General features: G+C 44.7%; 1 protein-coding gene and 1 long non-coding RNA gene across 5 annotated transcripts in view; one reads left to right on the forward strand and one right to left on the reverse strand.

Annotated features, from left to right (window-relative positions):
* The window catches only part of SERTAD2 (SERTA domain containing 2), a 75524-nt gene that overhangs the window by 30957 nt on the left and 29552 nt on the right, over nucleotides 1-15015 (reverse strand). The window lies entirely within an intron of this gene.
* Nucleotides 3769-7476, forward strand: LOC147655132 (uncharacterized). The gene is made up of 2 exons (XR_015283834.1): nucleotides 3769-3916; nucleotides 6979-7476. It is a non-coding gene; the product is annotated as an uncharacterized LOC147655132 (long non-coding RNA).

Consider the following 15015-nt stretch of genomic DNA (forward strand, 5'->3'; position numbering starts at 1 on the left):
AACATCACTGCAGCCCCCTGCTCCCACTAACAATAACAGAACTCTTTTGCAAGTCTTGAAAGAAGATCTGGCATTTCCAACCCACTCATGAATTCTTTCCCTCAAAAATATCCAGGAAAGGGTTCTGACCCAAATTGTCACAGCATTGGTGGTAGAGGGGATTATGAGGACACCCCAGTGCCAGTGCATGTGACACTGATCCGATGGAGAGAAGCTCTCCCAGTGACCTCAGGAAACCACAGCTCTGTGTTTCTGCTGCTGCTGCCTTCTCCCTCCCACCCAGAAGCCAGCCAGGAAAGCCACCTCCTGATTGCTGACCTGCCACTACCAAAATGGATTCCAATTAGCCAACTCACTCACGGCTATTAGGAAAGAGAGACATTTTTTGTTGTTGAGTAATTACTCCTCATGAAATGGCTTACATCCCTAGTTGATTAGGTCACAACACACTGTGAACAAATTGATGTAACAGAGATATCTTTAACCTGATAAATTAAGGCATACTTTCTCAATATAGAAAGCTTAATTGAAGCCATGCATGGGGTATTTACCAAAGGCATCTAGAAACAGAATTGTAAGATGCACAAACAAACAATGGTTGAGATCCAAATACAGCAGCCCATACACATCCAACTGGCATTTTTATTGGTGGGGGGGGAAAGCCAGTTTGTCTGCTTACTGTGAAGATAGTAAATGACTCAAAGTGAACAGAGTGGTTTGACATCAGCAGTTAAGTAAAGGCAAAATTCAGGTAGCACATGTGAAAGAAAAGAGATTTTGTTTGTTTGCTTCCTTACATACCTTCCCCCATCTATGAGAGGAGAAAACATTTTTTTTTAATTTCTAGTCATAAATTTACTTGCTGAAGCAATTAGAGATACACAAAATATATAGAAAGCCTGAATAACCACATAGTAAATGTACCACAGCAAGGGCTCCCAAAATACAGCCCATGAAGTACCTCCAGAAGAAGCTTGAAGTCCGCCTGGGTTGTATTGCAAATAAGTTTGATTATATTTTCTCTCCCTTCACCCAGTCCTAATCTTTAGTGTTCCTTCACAAATAAAACTTCATCTGCCTGGAGAACAGCAGCCCATCCACCATTTCTATCAAGTCATCCATTGTAGTACACTGGTTTATTTAAAACCAAACCCAATTGCCCAAGCCCGTAAATACCAACTGCTTCCTGAATTTGGGACTTGCCCATCTATTAAAAAGGAAGCCGTTCACTTTACAGACCATGGCCCTAATCTTTCAAGCAGTTTCACCCGTGCTTAGCAGGAGCACGCGAGCGCTTCGGTCCAATGTAAGCATTTGCTGAAGTGAGGCCAATGTTTCCTGTTGTAGTTAAAAGCACATTATACAGCGAGGATGGAAAAATATGTCTGCGACACAAAAATCAACCCTTCTCTTCCCATTTCAGGATGAGGGGGTCGGGAAAGCACTCCCAATGTAAATGTATGTGACAAGGGCCTGGGTAGAGCGAGTGCCATGAACAGCTTTATACTGTGCTGGCTTTCTAAGTCGGGAAACCAACTGGGTGTCATTTAATCTCCCAGATTAAAATCACTTAGCGAATATTGTATTGTTTCAGTGCTCTCGCTGTCAGAGCAGCGTTGGGGGCCTCGCCGGCGCTCTGCTGCTCGCTAACTCACCACTAATGAAACCTCGCGCGGGAGCAGCTGCCGGAATCTGTGTCAAACTGCATCTGGCACCCATCTATCTTCCAGCCATCTAAATTCACCTCTGAAATCATACAAAAGCAGCCGCAGAGCTCCCTGCAGCCACTCCAACACACCAGGCTTTGTCTCATCAAGCCTGTTAAGCAATTTAAAGCAATTTATTTTTTTTAATTTGCCTTGTGTTTTACAGCAGCAGCTTTCACAGAAGCAGTGAAGAAGTTAAGAAAAAAATTGGGGGGGGGGGGAAGGAAAAAGGTGCACCCTTTTCTTTATTTTTTTTTTTTCCTTTTTTTTAAAAGGAAAAAAAATAAAAAAGCCTGTCAAGCTCTCAGTAGACTATCATTAAACCAGTTTTGGCTGAAACTGTATGTTTAGGGGTTTTCCAATGGAGACACTCTGGTGCCTGCAACACTCAGACAGGGAGGGGAAGCTTCTATACAATTGTTGAATTGTTGTCATGGCTATTAAATATGCTGTAGCACAAATACCCAACAGAGCTGAAGGTTTGTCGTGTATTGGCTCTGGAGAGGTATCAAAAATACTGGTATTAACTAGCAGATAACTGAGTTATACAAACACCAAATAAAAGATTCAGTCTAAAGTTTTAAAAGGTTTATTAACTTCATTCCAAACCCTTCCCCCCACCTCCTCCCAACTGGGGCTTACAGTACTCTGTAAATTAAAAATATTTTACATTTACTGTAGCAGCAATTTAACCGAGTCTCCTCTAATGTTTGGGGTAAAACTGTCTCTTCTCTCTGCATTTTCTGCAGAGGACAGGAGTTTTGCTCCAGAGTCTCGTTAGGCTCATGAGTGGCAGTTTGAGAGAGTGGCACAGTAAAGCCACGACTTGCTGACTAAAACAGGTCAATGAAAAACAGGCTAGTGACTGAAATTGAAACTTCTCATTTCTCTCAAGAAAAGGGTGTATTGTCAAGATAGAGTCTAGCATGTCTATTAAGCAACTTTCAGAGCAGCAGTGCTCAGCACAGCAGCACGGCAAGCTCCCCAGCGCGAGAGGAGGGGACGCAGACCCTGGCACAGGCCCTGCCGGGACAGCCGCCGTCCTCTCCACGCCAGAGCCCAGCCAGCTGCCGGGAAGGAGCATTACAGAACACGGAGTGCAGAGGGCAGGGGATGTGCTGGGCTCCCCTCCCAGGCTGAAGTTGTCCATCCAGCCAAACAGGTCATGATGCAGGTCTCAGTGACACCCAGCCATACAGCATGGAGGACTCTAGGTGAGTGTGCCAGGCCTTCCGTAAAGGCAGTGGTGGGTGAGTTTGGGAGGCGTTTCCTAGACTGAACACAGAAAACTGCGGAAGGAGCAGGAGAATCAGGATCTGTCAATCCATCTAATTAAGGAGCATTTTCCCCACGCAGATTCATACACATCTCTCCAGGCTATAGGGCCCTCATTTCTTGCCTCAGCCCAAAACAGACTGACTGTATTTTGCATTTCTATGACAATTTGTTCTCAGCATTTCTCAGGAAGAAGCACAATGCGCACGTCCTATGAAAATGATCGCATGCTTGTAGATACCTCTGTCTCTGCTGCTAATTCCATTGTGCCCATCCACTGTGCAGCTAACCTTTTGCAGCAACTGAAAGAATCTGAAGAAAAAATGGAAGCATGCTCCTTTTCTGTGAGCTTCCTAAAGTAACCACTGCAACAAGAAATCACATTTTTGAGCAAAGGATACTAGTCCAACTGCAGACATTGCTGCTCCTCTACCCACAAACTAAAAAGGAGATTTAGATATGCCCTGCATAGGGTCACTTTAAAGGGATGTCCAAAATGAAATCACCATTGCTAAGATTATCCTGGGCAGACCCCTCCAGCCCTCAGCTCAACAGCAGGACTGACAACAGCCTCAGGATTGTGGCCACCAGGAAAAGCCACAGAGATCGACAATTCATTTTTTACAGGCCAATGGGTTGACCTCTGGGCAGCAGTGGAACAAGTCAGCATAAAGGTGACAAAGCTCTGTATACCATTATAAATCATCCAAACCAACCAGCAGAAAATCTGTGTGCTGATCATGTTAGCTTATACCTCTCCTCTTTATTTTTTCCCCTGTGTAAACAGCGTCCTCTCCCCCATCAGCTCCCAAGGCCCATCTGGAGGAATCATGAGGGGCGTTCTCACATCCTGCTCCCTGAAGAAGCCGGTCCTGCTCGCCGAGCGCTCACCAACGTCACGCCAAGTGATGACGCAAGCCATGACTGCTGTCCAGGTGGTGGGGTGTGACCTATTTCTGGGCTACAGGGGTTTGGTTTGGGAGGAATGTGTGATGTCTAGTGGTGGAGGTGGGAAGAGGAGAAAATTGTTGTAAGAAAGTCAGGAATTGATCATATTCTACGTCTTAGCTCCGTGTTTTTAGAGGGAAGTAAGAGGCCAAAACAAAAGCAGTGCCCCAGCCTCAGGATCTTAACATCAATCTGTAGTGGAATTAAGAAGGAGAAAGCATCCCCACGTAGGAAGCGGAAATTTTTCCTGCTTACAGAGTTAACATGTTCTCCAAATCTGGTTTCCTTAATAGTATATGGCATCAAAAGGAGAAATACTTTAAAGACACAAAGACATTCCACGCCTCCCCTGCCTTCCAACAAGCACATTCATTCAAAAACAACCTGTGCAGCACCACTACCAGGTGTCTCAAGTTTTATGCATGAATAAGCTGTCCTGTAACTGGCACAAATGTTCATTTACCAAGTGAAGTATTTCTTCAACCATTCAACTCTGACACGATATATGCAACCAAATGAGCTCCGTAGCAACAGGGTAAATTTTCACAGCTAATTTTCCCTCTTGCAGGATTTTCTTTGGCATTGGGCTGAAGCATCATTGGTCTGCTTGTCACTTGATGATTTTGCCATATTTTAGAGTAGCTATGCTGACCCAAAAAGACACCAGCACTGTCCTACACAAACAAACAGTATTTCAAAATTTACAGCATTGCCCTGAAGTTGCAGTCCAGAGGGCATCCCACCGAGGTTGTGAAGAAAAGGGAATCAAATGCACTTGATTTGCACAATGCACAGCACTCCTTTAATTAAAGGAGACTCTCAGTAGGTCTGCACCTACTTTCCTGAAATCTTTGGGGCTTTCCAACTCTCCCACAACCCCTTCATCCATAGGGAATTCTCCACAGCTACCTGTGCTAGCATTTTGTCTTGTGTATACAAACCCGATTGAGCTGTGGTGGGTTTGTATTATGTGACATGTGCACATTGCCTATCCAGAAAACAAAAAAACCTCTCCAAAATACCCCATTCCCTCTATTGATTATGAAAAACTCCACAGTTCCAATTTCCAGGAACTCCTAGAAGAGCAGGTAAGCCTTGGTGCCTACATCCCTTAAATACAATTTGAGAGGAATTATTGTTTCAATAATAAAGGGAAGCTTTTTTTTTCATGGGGGAAACCAGAAAACCAAATAGAGCTTCTTTATATCAGGTGCTGTGTTCATGTAATGAGTTTTTCTGTGGTGTAACAGTTTTCAAAACAGGGCAGCCAAGAATTGCTTTTTCCAGTTATCTATAAATCAGGGTTGGAGAGAAAAGAAACAGTTCCAGAGTGTGGTATGCATCAGTCTGAGCAATCACTCCAGCAAGTCATGCAGGTAAACAGCTACACAGCATCAATTAGCAACACAAAAAAAAGGGGCCATCAACAAACCAGAGTACAAGAAAAAAAAAAGCATACAACTTTGCCAACTGGCCACTTATCTGTTTGAAGGTGGGGGAAAGGGAGCTACCTCAATTTGTAGGGGTCACCAGAAGAAGGCACAGATATCAGAGCATGGAGCATTACAGACAGAGCAAAGGGGGAAGCCTCCTGAATGGAGAGGAAAATAAGAGCTAGAAATTAGGCAGGGGGCTTGCAGGCAAATATGAGATAAAACAGTTATTTTTATATATATATATATATATACATATATATATATATATATATATACACACACACACACACACACAGCTGCAAACTGGCACAGAAAAAGCTCCAAAGCAAGGAGGTGGGGAGGGAAAGGCAATGGCAAGAGAGGGATCTAGACCTGATTATGGCAGAAAACAATTTGGCTGCTTTTTTTTTTTTTTTTCCCCTGCATTCATCTGGATAAAAATAATAAGGACTGAAGTGTGAGTCCAAGAGGCCAAGGATGGGAAAATTTACCACACTAGAAGCAAAAGATGACCCAGTTAGGACAAGAGGTTTCTGCAGAAGAAAATCAAGAGGCACGAAGGAAGCCTGGAAACTTGTGTAGAAAAGATAGCAGCAGGATTTAGCAACCATAAGGAATAGGAAGGGGGATGGGTAAGAAGAGGGGAGTTAAAAACAACAGAGTTGCAGCTATGTTTCATGGCACTAATTCAGCAAAGAAACAGCCTCAAATGGATGTAAACAATGGACTATTCATTAGGGGTTTCATTCCCTGCAACCCAGCAAACTATTGTCTGCAAGTTTTAAATACTCTCTTCACACACACACAAACTAAATTACAGAAAATGTGAAACATCAGATAATCTCAACAACGTGTCTCAAAATCACTGCCCTCAAGCATGCACTATGCTTGGCAGACTCTTCTTCCAACCATCTGCCAGCACGTGGAGAAAAATAAATAATTAACACACATCTGGGGTCAGACTGTGAGCTACAGCACCCAGCCTGAAACTCATGCCTGAGTCAAGGACAGGCAGTGACTAACAGCACATGTGGATTGAGCTCTGGGGAGCCTTTCCAAGCTGTCCCACCCTAAGCATCCTGTCCACCTTGCTATGGGGGCCTCCCACACTGACATGATATGTGCTTCTATCCCACACTACCCATCTGACACGGCAGCTGAACAAGCAATTCAAAGTTTGGGGCTACATTTCCAGTTGCAGAAGGTTCAAATTTCTCCTGATGCCACTAATCCAGTAAGGGATAGCTTGGATAGGTAGAAAATATGTTTGACATCTGGTTTTGCTCATCTGAGCTTCATCTGTTAGAGCTGTCCAGTAATACCCTTCCCAGAGCACCAGGGTACAAAACAGGGCAAGAAGGTGTGATCCAAATATGATTGCTTTGTTCTCAAAGGTGATTTGGCTCTTTGAACTGTGTCCCAGAGCAAGCCTCCAATCCACAGCCCCTCAAAGGGAAGGGGTTTGTGCTTCCCAGGAAAGGGCTGGCATGCATGGGAGGCATTTCTAAGGGCATGATGGAAGAAGAGGCAGATAACTTGGGCTTTCTTTTTCCTCATCTATTGAAGGCATCTGCATAAAGTACCTTACACAGTGTGTCCTTCCTCTTCCATAGGCAAAGGCTCAAAGAACCTATCCAGTCTGCAGACCTGCAGAGCACAGGCAGCACATCATCACTCAGCTTGGTAGGATGTGACCCCTCTTTCAGGAATCTGGAAAGACTGCAGGGAGAAGCTCCTGACAAGAGGCTGTCTCACAGCTTTTCCTCCTCTTGCCCAGGTCCAAAGGTACATTAGCACAGTGACTCTGCTCAGTGTTACATCACACTGCTGAAGCGAGCACCAGGAATTACACAAACATAAGGAGACCTTGGACTCCCTTCAGGTTTTCACCCAACTTCTTCAAACTCCTACTGCTTGCACTGAAGGTCCGTGGAGATGACGGACACAATCACAGAATCTGTTGAGCTGGAAGGGACCCACAAGGATTGTCAAGTCCAGCTCCTGGCCCTGCACAGAATCATCCCCAAGAGTCACACCATGAGAAGGGACAAGTCTTTTTTTATCCCTAGGTTTGGGCATATGGGTAACAATAAAGTTTAGGTAAACCTAAATTTTGTTCTGTCTGTTATCCAGAAGTGCTGTGTGTTTTGTTGAGCAGTAATGGAAGCATGCAAACAACACACAGCCCACACAGGGAAAAACCAGCCTGGAAAAGTGGCAAGTTCTGGGAAGAACTTGATGGTTTTAATTCAATTTGTGTCTTTTATATTGCATGGACTCTCTTTGCTCATGCTACACAGCACACAAGCAGCACACACAACAAATCACTGTCCACCAAACTGGGAAAAATAAAGACAGAAAAGCTGAAAATATACAGATTAATTTATGGTTTCCCTCTGATCTCAGCATGCTTCACCATTTAGGGTTCATGGAGTATCTCAGTATAGCAAACACACACTGACAAATACTACAGTTTAGGGACACCTTCTCAAATGCCACATGGGCATAAGGAAGCAAAATCCTTGTGTACAACACTGAAATTCCCCTTTCCAGCTCTCTGAAAAGCCCCCAAAGCTGCCCCCAGAGGCATATAACCTTTGGGGTTATAGGAGACGAGTCCCGGAGCTTCTGCAGTTCCATACATGTTTTAATTTTAACCTAAACTTTCAGTGGGAAGGAAGACAATTTCTACTTCTTTTCACTGCAAGGAACAAAATGTGAACTAAAGGTTGGGCAGAAAAACTGAGGAAGCACAGAGAGCAGGAGTTTTAAGTCACGTGTGGTCTCCAGCATATGGACAACAGTCACACTTAAATAAGGAAATCAAATGTCAGTCCACTACTACCCTATCCCAAATTAATCTCTCTACTGATTCCCAAGAATATGCAGCTTCGGAAGCTGAGTGTCTGCTTGCAGGAACAGGCAGAAAGTAGAAAACACACACACAGGGAAATAACGAGTTTGTTCTGCTCCTCTTTTACCCAAAGTCCTTTTTATTAAGTGCTTTTCCACTGAGCTGTACAAGAAAAGGAAGCAGGAGAGGAAGGGGGCAGAGGGAGGAGGGAAGGGGGAAATATAACATTTCCCATCACCAAAGGAAAGGCATGGTGGGGAAACAGAAGAGCTGGCTGCAGATCATTCCAAGCCAGACAAGTGCAAATGAGCAACAAAAAGGACTAACACATGGAGAACAGCAAAAGGAAAAGCAGCACACAGGGGAAAGACCAAGAGAATACATAGGAAAGGAAAAGAGGATGTGAGAAGGCTCTTCTGGTGGGATAAACTACTGAGGAAACAGCCAAACACATACCACCACTCAGACTCAAACAGAAGCAGCTGAAGGTTTGAAGAAAGCATCCTAACACAGAAGAGGTTCTGTCTGAGAAAAAAAACCAACATGGTCTTGAAAACCCCAACAAGAAAAGAAATGCTAGATAGAAGGTGATAAGGAGAAGGTTAAAAAAAAAAAAAAAAAAGAATACAGGGGTTTGGCTTTGTCTTACACACTGCAATCTTCACTCAAGTTCATGTCTAACTTGGACAGCATAAAATCTCAATTTCAGCAAAAAAGATCCGAATTTGAATTAGTCAGCCCATAAAGGATATTTAGTCACCACCTCTAATCAGCCTCCTATCACAACCAAGGACATGCCAAATATCTGAAGCAGACTAGGTTTAAAAACTAAAACAGTACCAGAAATAGTAACAATTCCTGGCTGAGTCACATTTTAAGCTACACACTTTTCCCATTCAAAGGATTTAATCTGAACATTGCTATTGTTGAAACTTGTTGGTTTGCCTTATTTTGGTAGCTCAGATGAGTAGGAACAATATTTCCTGTACTACGGATGAGATGCTTTTTGATCGTTACAGGGGCTTTCCTTCCTCCTGTTCCCAGCCTTCAAACACCTCTATTGATGGGAACTTTCTTTGCAGTGTCCTTCCCAAGGACAGACCTAGAGAAAAGATGACTTTCCTTAGAGTTTTAACAGAGACATGGGGGCTGATGAAAATGTTCACTTGGGTGTATGCACTGTGCGAGCCAATGAAGCTGCAACCAAATGTCTTCACTCTTTCTCCTGTAACTTGATACCTGGCTTTAGCAATCCCTCCAGCTCTTGAATTAGGAATGGAAAATATGAGAGCTCTGTTTCACAGCAAAGGTTTAGAGACAGGGGAAGAAGAAAAAAAAAAAAATAAAATAGGACATATTAGGGCTACTTGCAAGTAGTATTTTCTTTACACTGGACTTAAACACCTGACAACACCACACGTAGGCTCTGTGTACCCACACATACCTATGGGCACCCATGCTACAAAGCACTGCCCAGCCCAGTCAGAGCTGGTGGTTGGAAGACTCACCCCAAATCAGGCCTAAAAACTGATTTCTAAAGCAATTCCCATTACTTTGTACCTCTCTGCTCCAACAGCTCTGGGTGCAAATAATGGCATTTGAAAGCAAACAGCTACCGCTAGTGCTGAGGGAGCAAGATATTAAAAACTCCAATAGCTGCTTTTGTGCATTACTGCAGTTTGTCGTGAGAGTAAAACAGGATGCTGGGCTGAAAGCTTTATGAAAATGGTGTCCCTAATCGTCACACTCATTTCCAAGTCCTTTGAAAAATATTTTTAAAGCATCTGTCTAGTTATATCTCTTGTTACGTGCTCTTAGCCACAAATTGGCAAATTTCAAATCCCGAAAGAGAGCACAAGAACCCTTCCCCAAACATCAGCTCTCTCAGCACTTTGTGGTATCCCCGGCCTTCCCAGACTGCTCTCGTGCACCAGGGAAGAGTGAAGTGCGCTCACAGGCTCACCAGGAAAAACCTTTTCCCTGAGCATTGTGGCTCAGCCATTTCAGTGACACAATTACAGCACTTGCCAAGGAGCTTGCATCATGTAACATGCTGCGAGGCTTTTCACGGCAACGCGGCTCACAAGCTTCCCTTCGGGGGCCCATCCCCGAACGCCCTGCTGCAAAATGCTGCAGCTCCCAGCCCCCGCCAGCTTCTCCCACTTCCACAGGAACAGCAGCAGGGATCCTGCACCTCTTTTGCTCCTTCAGCCCTGCGGAGCTCAGTTTAACGCTGCTTTCCAGTGTTCACAGGGAAGGATGACTGTCGCCTTTCAGAATATCACCAGTCCTCTTTGCAAGAAGGTTTTGATGTAAATCAGGTGGGGAAGTGACAGAGAACCAGCAAAAACCACTTTTGCTGTGTTCTCAGGAATACAAATTTGTGGTGCTGCCGCTTGTTTGACAGAGGTCAAATTTTACTAACACAGGATTAAATACTGTCCGTGGAACCGTATGATGCTAATGGCAGGCAGTGCTGAAGATCCAGGTGGAAACAAAGCTTAACTTTGCCTTCTTTCTTCTGATTTACAGATTGGCAACAAGATTTCTACAACAGCAGGCTATAGCCATGCCATGCCATGTATCAATAAAGCTGGAGCTTTGCTGGGATGGTGAGGAACGAGCAGTGTGCGCTGCGAACTAAAAAGAGTACAAAAACCCAGCAAATTAAGCAGTTTGTTCCTGAGCTGAGGTTTGTAGAGATCTGATGAGCTGCAGGATATTGGCTCTCCATCTTGCTTCCAGCTGCTTCTACAGATGTCCAGGCTCCTCAGTGCCAAGAAGAGCTAGGAGGCTAGTGAAAGCAGCTGGAAGAGAAGGAGCCGGAGGAGGAGTCAGGCTTGCACCCTCTGGGGAGGGCACAAAGAGGAGGAGGAGGAGGAGGAGGAGGAGGAGGAGGAGGAGGAGGAGGAGGAGGAGGAGGAGGAGGGAAGCAGGCACTGCCCACACATGCTCTACAACCCTGGCTGAAGGTGCTGACCACTGGGAAAAGGCATAATGTCTATGGAGAAGGGAATGAGGAACTTCAGAGTATTTTTTCTTTTTTTTTCCTTTCTTTTTTTTGCCTTTTTTCTTTTCTTTTTAAGGAAGCTAGAGAGGAAAATTAGGTCATTGAGTAGCATCTCTGCAAGAATGTGGGAGCAAGGAGGGCAGTGATTCAAGAAAGCACCAACAAGGAGAGGGAGGGAGTCAGAGAATCAGAGAGAAATAAAAGTGATCAAATATTAGTGGTGTATGCAAGAGCAAGAGAATCACTGAGCAGATGGGAGGAGGGAAGAAGAAATGATTAATAGGGAGTGTGAGGCCCTTCCCCCTCCCTCAAGCAGTACTAATCACGTGGAAGACAGCTAAAATCTTACTTCCTAATATTGCTTTGCTGCGGTAGCTGCTACGTGATGGAAGAGAGCAAGCCCACCCCCAAGACAAAAATCTCCCTAAAAGATGGGAACAAACCCCTCAGAATGACACAACCATGATGTTTTGGCTGCTGGTGCTAAAGGGACATCTGTCAGGATGGATCTGTCATCTCCTGAGAGCTGATACCTGGTGTTCCTGCAGGACCACCAAGTCCCACAGTGAGTCTAAAGCCGCATTCCTGCTTTCACCCTGGTCACCTCCAGCCTTAGAGAGGAAAATGACCGGCCTTTCCATGTAAGCCAAATGCATATGTTCAACTTCCCTACACCAGCAGCCAAAAATTCTCATTGCCTGATGTCAGAGCACACCTCTGACCAAGCATTTGTGGGGCCGCACCCGGATACGAGCGCGTTGCCTCCTCAGCACAAGAGCCCAGGGTGAGCTTTGCCATTCCAGCATCGATCGGAGGTGCAGGTCAGCTCTGCAGCTGCTCTCCTCTCCTCACTGGGCCAGAGCCAGCTCTCCTGCAATGGGAAGCACAGGCTCCCTTCCCACCATGTGTTTCTCAGGCTTGGCCATCACAATGCAGGAGAGAAGAAGGGCCATTGCCACAGACAGTTCCAGATAAATACATTTGCTAAAAAGAGGCTCCTGTAGATTTCTGGTGACAGCCTGTCACCGGGACTGCTCTGCACAAAGCTCCCACAAGACTCAAGTACACAGTCCTTTTCCTGAAATATATGCTAAACAGCTTATTCCTTCCCACATTTTACAGGTGCTAACATGTTCATCCATCCCCTCACTTATTTCTTCCATGGACTGAGCAACCCCAGTACCTACACTTTCTCTGTATAGGTCATGTCTGCTAAATCATCCATTCATTCTACATGCTATTTTTCTCCCTCTATCTTTTTTTTTTTGACCCACTTTTGAGTTGTTTTGCTGTTTTTAAAGGCTGTGAGCATAAAACTGGTTCAAGGCTCCAGCTGAGACCTCACCAAGCTGAGCTGAGTGGAAGGATCACTGTACCCTTTTGGTTATAAACCTCAGCTTGCCTTTTTCACAACTGTACGAGGCTGGTGACTCACAGTCAGCCTGGAATCCACCATCAACTCCATCTCCCCTCTGCAGAGCTGCTGCTCAGCCAGCCATCTCCCATTCTGGGGCTGGGCAGCCCATTATTCCTACCTACGTTACCTACGTTAATTGTCGTTTTCTGAATAATCTCTCATTTTTTCCAAGTGATTTCTCAGCTTGGTCAAGATTTTAGATCCTAACCCTATTCTCAAGAAAACTCAGAGCTCCTCCCACGTCAGTATCATTTGCAAGTGTAATCAGTTCCCGCAGCAGAAAAATCCCCACAGCATGCCACTTCTGGGGAGAACACACAGGAATTGACCCCTGTGGAGACAAACTGGTCCTAGAGTGTTTGTGACATTGCACCCCACAACATCCAGTCCCTGGAATTTCTCCAGGAGTAACCCGAGAGTCACAATAAAGTGTGGAAGACAAAGTTGTTAGGGATATCATACAAATATGCTCTGCTCATGACTGGACCACTGTGCTCTGCCACAGGACACAATAAAAATAATTCAGATCAAGTGCCATGCTGCTATTTATCCCAGTGTAAGGGAGATGGCTGCAGCTGATTTATTTTTTTTTAAAAAAAAAAAAAAGGTGCAAAAGCCTCAGCAAGATAAAAGTGAAAAGGAGCATTTGCCTGCTCATGATGGTAGAACATCCAGCAGAACTGTGATGTCTCCTGCAGGAAACAGGCATATCCCCCTGAAAACTTTCACCAGCAAGCATCACTCCTTCTACAATATTCATCAAGCTATTTCAATCCACACAAGACTTCTTTTCCACTAGACATTGTTTCTCTCCAGGGCTTTGACACTACACTATGATGGCAAATATCTTTAGACTGATACAAAGTGAGCAAAAATTCAACTGTGGGTAAAGGCGAGGAGGCAGAGATTGGCAGAAGCGGGGGCTGAATTTGCCTCAGACAACTGACCTGGAAAAAAAGACCTGAAGACATTTCACACCCAAGTTCTGGTCACCATATATAGCTCATGGGCAATATGGCAGAAAAGAACTTTGATCCCAGGCAGTGTTTTAGGGGAGCAAATTGCAGCTGTCCTACAGGACACCTCTTATTAATCCTGCAGCAAAATATACTGGGCTATAAATTCCATCAATTGTCCACTGTTTAAAGAAATTAATTTTCTTTAGAAGAGGAGCATGCCTGACTCAAGTATATCTGATCCCTCCCCAGTTTATGCAGTTAGAAAGACTTTTGACTTTATTACTTTGGGAAAAGCAATGCTCAAAATGTGACATGTCCTTTTACTCCCAGAGCTGACATAAAAGACAAAAAACTACAAAACCTAGTCTGTGTTTGCTGTTTGAGGTTTGAATCAGTAGCAAATGGGACAAGCCCAAATGCCAGGAAGGTGAGGAAATCCTGGATCCTAGGGACCTCCAGCAGAAAAATATCTAGTCATAATTCCAGTGGGGGCTCTAACATGTTCCTTATGAATAAAAAGCTTTTTTTAGTAGAGTATATGGCAGCAAGATTGCCAAGAGATTATTCATAATCACAGCACTGCAGACCTTTGCTTTGGACAGTTTTAGCCCCAGAATGACCAACTCCAGCCTCTGAGGCCAGACAGTGTAAGTACTGGTAAACCAGACAGTACCCATGGTGTTCTGAAAGATGATGACGCTGATAGTCTAGAAAGGCACCCCAAATAGACCACCGAAAGCAATGAGAATGTATTTTATTTATTCCTTTATGCCAGATCATATCAAAACTGCTGCAGGAGACTGCAGTAGAGACAAATTTAAAGTTTTTGTTTGTTTATTTATTGCTATTTAGGGTAGAGCAGACTCACCAAATGAAGGCAACACAGTATGGGGGGGAGAGAAGGGGGAAAAAAAATTAAGTTCAATACTCTCCCTCATTTTTTGAGGATTTCTTTCCTAAGCCTGACAAAGCTTTGTAGCTTTTCATGCTCCACACACCGTATGACTCTCCCCACCAGAAAGATTTACTGCATTCGGAAGTCCAGGGTGGAGTGCTCCAGCAGAACTGGACCAGTGCTACAGCCGGATCTAAAGTGATGTCAGGAAATGGGTGGGGGCAGGGAAGGGGAGCATAGCGAATGACACAGCCCACAATCAGGAAACTCACTTGGCAAGATTTGTGGAAAACCGGAGGTATACAGGAGTAAAGCCCCATATAGCAGTGCTCCGGCAGCTCCCACCGCTAATCTGCTCCCGTTATCGGAGCTCAAAGAAAAGAGGACAGTTGCCAGCTCCGGAGAATCGGGAGCCGTGCCAGCTGACGACACGCTGTGATCGGCAGCCGCCTGGCCCTGGGTGAGGTCTGCTATCATGTGATGAGCGCTTGATAGCGAGGGAACGGGAGGAAAGC

The sequence above is a fragment of the Cyanistes caeruleus genome, chromosome 2 (genome assembly GCF_971803275.1).
Source record: "Cyanistes caeruleus chromosome 2, bCyaCae1.hap1.1, whole genome shotgun sequence".
Taxonomy (NCBI): domain Eukaryota; kingdom Metazoa; phylum Chordata; class Aves; order Passeriformes; family Paridae; genus Cyanistes; species Cyanistes caeruleus.